The sequence below is a fragment of the Anguilla rostrata genome, chromosome 3, assembly GCF_018555375.3.
Source record: "Anguilla rostrata isolate EN2019 chromosome 3, ASM1855537v3, whole genome shotgun sequence".
NCBI lineage: Eukaryota > Metazoa > Chordata > Actinopteri > Anguilliformes > Anguillidae > Anguilla > Anguilla rostrata.
Genome location: NC_057935.1, coordinates 5,498,404 through 5,504,375, shown reverse-complemented (window position 1 = coordinate 5,504,375; position 5,972 = coordinate 5,498,404). Strand labels below are relative to the sequence as shown.

Genomic DNA, 5,972 nt, shown 5'->3' with positions numbered 1-5,972 from the left:
TTTGGCATAGAATGCGTTTTTTGTTTCTTGTTTGTTTTAGTTTTAACTTTAAAACCTTTGGGTCCAAGTTGAACTATGCGGTTTTTCCCTGCACTGGACTGGTACTTCTCTCTGGGTTTTCGCATCGTTCCGGGTTTTGGATACACTTTTGTGCGTCGCTCTGGAAAAGACGTCTGAAAAACCCGTAAAAATGTATCCCTTTCAAAGTTAGTTTTGGATGTGAATGAAAAGTGGGGAGCCTCAAACGGGCAGTGAATTGAGACGTAAGAATATTTCGAGCAAGAAATTCTGCCAACAGGGGGAATTCCTAACGCAAGAACAAAAAGATTGAACGGGCGGGAAAGGGAATATTTGTGAGGCGTGATTTCCGGGGTTTGTAACTAAGTACTAGCGGGTGCGAAGCCTTTGCATGGCCAAATTTCTGTGAATGCAGAAAATTAAAAGAATTCTGCTTTTAAAAATTTTACAGAAATGTAAATGTACGAAAAGTTGGGGGGACAGAATTTGACCTTTCATAGAGTGTCTTGCCAATTTTCGCATTTTGCACAGTTTGATTTTATAAAGCAGATATATACTGAAATCTTTCGGTTAAACAGTTTTGCTCAAGGCAATGCCTCACCTGAAAATTTGGGGTTAGGGCGTCTGTTCCCTAACATTGTACTACACTGTGCCCCAAAAAAAGCAAGGTTTAGCAACAGTGAGCACCATTAACTGAAACTGCCCCAGCAGACAACACCATCTGGTGAAACAATTTTTTTAAGTTTTTAGTTTATTTTTAAACACCCAGAACTTAAGAACAAGCACAATCAAAGAGGTCCTTATTTTTTAAAAAAACAGCAAATCCCGTCATTTTAAAGCCACATATTATATGTTACCAGTTCGGGGTGAGGAAATATTTGATAAACGGTGATCATTCTTGAGATGAAGATAATTTTTTTAGGAAAGCTTCCTCGCGGTCTCTTACATCTCTATCGGGAGTAAACTGTTTCTTCTCCACTTCCCCCTTCTTCGTCCCCCACTTTGGGTTTCTTGTGGGGGTTGAAAGTCAACGCAGCGTTATTCATTGATTCCTCTTGGACCCTAAAAAAAAAAGGGCCCCATTACACACCAAATAGGATCACACTTATTCTGATTATAAATTTCACCGGGATATTCACCAAAAGTTAGTTGTCTTAGAAATGTATTTTACCACATAAAATTCGTACCTGTTTGTTTGACAAGTCTTCTCTGGACATTTGGTTGTTTGATGAAGACCCTGTTTGAGTAAAATTGAAATGTAAATCACTGGTGGCTGGTTCACAATCAAATAAGAAAGCTATTCTTCTTCTTCCTCTTCTTTTTATTATTATTATTATTATTATTATTATTATTATCAATTGCAGTAGTAGCTGTAGTGGTAGTAGTGTTTTTCACTTAGTAAATTATATTCACCACAGTAAGACTTGCCATAATTTGCCATTCTAACAAGAAGTACTGCACTGTATATCTGAGGAGTACATCTATCATATAATCACCAGGGAAACGGGGCTTCAAGAAGATTAAACATCACTGAAATTATTTCAATTTGTTTGGAGGCCAGAAAATTCTTCTGCCTTACTCTGGACAATTTTTACTGCCTTTGCTTGTGACCAATTTCAATTTCTAATCAGGGTTCGTCAACATCACAGCTGTAGTGTCTATATTTACTTAGTGCTAGCTGGGTACCAAACACAAATACATAAAAGCTACAGTTACAACCAATTTTTTTGAAAATATATTTTGGGTCAATATTAGAAGCTACAATGGTTATAAAACAAGTGAGATTGGGCTTTATTTTGCATATATCTGTGTACATAATTACACAAAACTAGTGTGGGAGTCATCTGATTATCTGCACCTAATGGAGAGAAACAACCTGATGATGTTTAATAGGGTCTGTAAGAATTATACTGCATCTATTTAGAAAATGGTTTTTTACATGCACGTGACAAATTTCTCAAATTTTGGGAAGGAAATATTTACGTTGAACACATGTATTATCAAAGTGTCACGTTTTTCTTTGACTCCAACTCTTAAGGAAATGTATATATTTGTGGTCTTATGTGTTACATACTAGTTGGATTTGAGCGCAGATAAATTGAACAAATACATTGAACATATTCCACACATGGATACTTGGTCTCTTACCTTTGCAGTTCTCACTGCATTTTCTCGTTTTCAGGGCGAGGACAATATTAGAATCACGCTCAACGTCAAAGCTCCCACCAAGCAAGAAAAGAGGAAAAAAATCGTTCATTCCTGACATTTTAAAAGCATGATTTAGTATAACGCCCTGCACTGAGTATTATTAATAAGAGCCATAACAGGACATTGATAGGGGCACAAAAAACTGATCAGCATGAGAATAAAAAAATGGTTGATAATAACAACTTACCAAATAAAATTAATTAGCAGATGTGACATAATTATCCAAAATATACCAGATGAAGTCTGTATGTTCTACTGGTTAATAAGATAAGATAGATATACTTTATTGAACCCCGTGGGGTAATTTTATTTAATTTTTTTTGATATGATTAAATACAAATTTAGCGCGTCGCCTTGCAAAAAATAAAAAAAGGCGCATTCATGACTATGTGAGATTTTTTGCTTACGCTCAAAGTGCAGCTTGGTCCCGTTCCCAAACAGGATCTCCCCACAGGTGGCCACAGCACAGTAGTAAGTCCCAGCATCAGGGGAGCTGAGGTTCCTCTTGGGGAAGTTGTAGACACAGCTCTTGTGGGAGACACAGCCCCAGAGCCCCTCTGGACTCATCACTCCTGGTTCCATGGGTGAATGATTCCTGGAGGGGACTTCCCCTGAGCCCTGTTCTGACCCAGTACACACCGTGTTCTCCTGCACAGGTCTCAGTGCGTACTGTACACTGCAGAGTCGCAGAGTCTCCTGACTGCATTGACTCAGACTCGGGCTGCTGCAGTACTACTGTCCTGCCATGTGACTCTGAACCTGAAAAATACAGTTTGAAAATTAAAAATAGAACAGGATATATATTTGGATTCATTCAATATTTTTCCATATTTGTGTTTCCCAAGTACACGCAGGCATTTATTCTGTAAAAACACTATTTTTCATCTAGTTCTGATCATTGCTGAATTTCTCAAACTACACTGATGACACATGTATGTGTGTCATATCAATTGGCCTTATTTTTCCTTTCATACAATGAGATAATATCTGTCAATGACTTTTTAAAAATCATATTACAAATTTCATGTGTTTGGCTTAAACTACAGTGATAACTATTGAGTAAATAAAATGTAGCGTATTTCAATTTATTTACTTCTTAACACTTAGCAAATATGTGAACAAACAAAGCAGTTTGAATGACACTTCCCATAAAGAATGATCTGCTTTCTTATTATATTTTACCTTTAAATGAGCAAAAAGAAAATGCTATAATAAAATATTGATCAGGATAGTTTATCGTGGGATAGTTTGTCCAAGAAAAGTGTTTACTTTTGTTTTAACAGCATTGTCTTTCGGTCATGTGCAGCACATTGGGCTACAGCTATTGTATGAAATGTGCTATATAAATAAAGATTGGTTGATTGAAGAAAATTCACTAATAATATAATATATATTTTACAGATAATATGTCTGGTGCACATTAAAAAACAATTGTTGAACGTGAATTAAGGTTCATACTTACCCGTCACCATTAAAGTAGTTCCATTTCCAAAGCTGATCTCTTTGAAAAGCGTAATACTGCAGTAGTATGTGGCTGAATCAGAGGGCTCTACTCCTGACATAGTCAGGTTAAAGCTCCCCTCCGCTGCTTTAGCAGTGAAGCGTGTGCTGTTTTTAAACTCATGGAAAAATACAGCATGTATTCGATAGTTTATTTGTACTGCTATAAGCCGAGGCTTTTGTCCAAGAGGCTGCTTAAACCAGCTGATATCAAGCCGATCTTGTGCAGTGTAGAAACATGGGAGAGTCACAGCGTCTCCGATCCTAGCTCTCACCAGCGCGTCAGGCTGAAATATATTCCCAAGCAGACCATCTGGAATACAACACAGAGCAATATTTCAACTCAAACAACAATGCGAAATACACAATTAAAAAACCCAGCAATCTCTGTCTAAATAACTGTATACAGTCCCAGTGTAAAGTTATTTTTGGCTGAAAGTTAATAATAATTACAAACTTACAGACTTTGATGAAAAGCACAAGAACGGCACAGAGTGGCGGCATCACTGTATCTGAACTCTCCTCTTCTGGAGACTCTCCTCTGCCTGAGACCCTGCTTGTCCTCTGCCCTGTAAAACTCAAACTGTACAGATAAGAGGAGGACTTGAAGTGATTATTTACAGAGATTCACTGAACAGTAGGAGGGCACATGTCAGGGGCAGATTTGATTGGCTGTTCAATAAGGCAAATTATTGGGTGCACAAGAGCTGCACAAGCATACGCTGATAAACACCCTCAGTGCAAAAAAAGAACAATGTTGTCATTATTTCCATCCTGCTTAATAAAGGTCAAATAATAATAATAATTGAGTTGTTATTTACAGTGCAATAATGTTGAAGTCATAAATTTTGAAATAGCTTACTTTAAGAATAACTTTAGATTGAAAACGGCACCTCAATTCGTACTACGGTTTAATATTTTTGTGTGTGTATGTGTGTGCGTGGGTGTATATGTGTGTGGGTGCGTGTGTGTGTGTGTGTGTGCGTGGGAGTATATGTGTGTGTGTGCATGTGTGTGCGCATGTATGTGTGTGTGCATGGAGGTGTATGTGTCTGTGTGTGTGTGTTTGTGTGGAGTGAGTGTGTGTGTGTATGTGTGTGTGAGTGAATGCATTTTTGGTATTTTTCAACTTCTATCATCTGAAAACATAAAAAAATGGTCAAAAACATCAACAACAAAAAAATAATTGTTGTCTTTACTACGAGAGCCTCCCAAAAGTTCGTTTGGCTGATTATGCTAATGAGTTCAGAACATTGGGCAGCTCACTGGAATGTTCATACTGTGATGTCACACCTGATCTTACATTGTGATTTTGTAGTGCACTGAAACCAGGGAGAGTTGTCTTTAAATAAGTTATTTCGTGATTTGTAATTGCACAACTCATAACTCGTAACTGAAACATTTTCTCATAATGGAATGAGGAATGTACCAGCAATAACTTACATAACGTAGATTGTCCATATCCAGGGTGTCAATGTAAGAGGCCTGAGGTTCTGTCACTCGATGACATCACAATGGCTTCATTATGGGGACTTCCTCTGTTATCTCTGCTGGCCTTGTCTCAATGAAGCGCCAGTTCAATGCACCTAGTTGCATTTAAACTTAGAATATATACGTTTTTTTAATAAATACATGAAATAAATAAATACATTTTAAAAAATCAAAAATTAAGCTCTCAAGATACATGACATACATTACAGCAATGAAACTTTTTTCAAAACGGTTTCCTTTAATCTTCTTGCATAACTGCAACCAGCACATTCGTTTAAATATCTATGCTGTGCTGGTTGTGGTGCCAGGAAGGGTGATGGTGTTCTGTCCCTCCAGAACCCAGGTATTCCAGAAACCTGGGAGAGCTGCAGCACCATGGACAGCACCGGCCCTTCTCACAGGCAGGGGGTACAGGTGCGGCTCATTGTAATTAGGCCAGCTGCTCCCCATTGCCTAATCACTGGGCCTTATAAAAGGGCCTTGCTCACAGGCGTAAGGAATCCTTTTTCTGAAAGATTGTTGTTGTGTTTGAAGGGTTAGTTTGTCGTGAACTTTTGGTCTCTGGATTATTTTTCATGACAGTTTCCTCATTCAGTTTTTTTATTTTATTATTTTTTAAAGGATTTTGTAAGTAAGTACATTCTTTATTTTATTTTGTCTTTTCATCATGTGCTACAGTGCAATGCATCACAGTCTATTAGTGTAAAAGAAACATTAAGAAGAGTATTGGGCAACCAATTCATGTACTGAATGAA

General features: G+C 37.5%; 1 long non-coding RNA gene across 1 annotated transcript; it reads right to left on the bottom strand.

The window, feature by feature from the left end:
- Positions 1–2,879: 2,879 nt before the first annotated feature.
- On the bottom strand, positions 2,880–5,210 carry LOC135249965 (uncharacterized). Its single transcript, XR_010328839.1, has 3 exons — positions 4,188–5,210; positions 3,689–4,039; positions 2,880–2,985 (listed from the first exon to the last, which is right to left on the bottom strand). It is a non-coding gene; the product is annotated as an uncharacterized LOC135249965 (long non-coding RNA).
- Between the last annotated feature and the right edge of the window lie 762 nt (positions 5,211–5,972).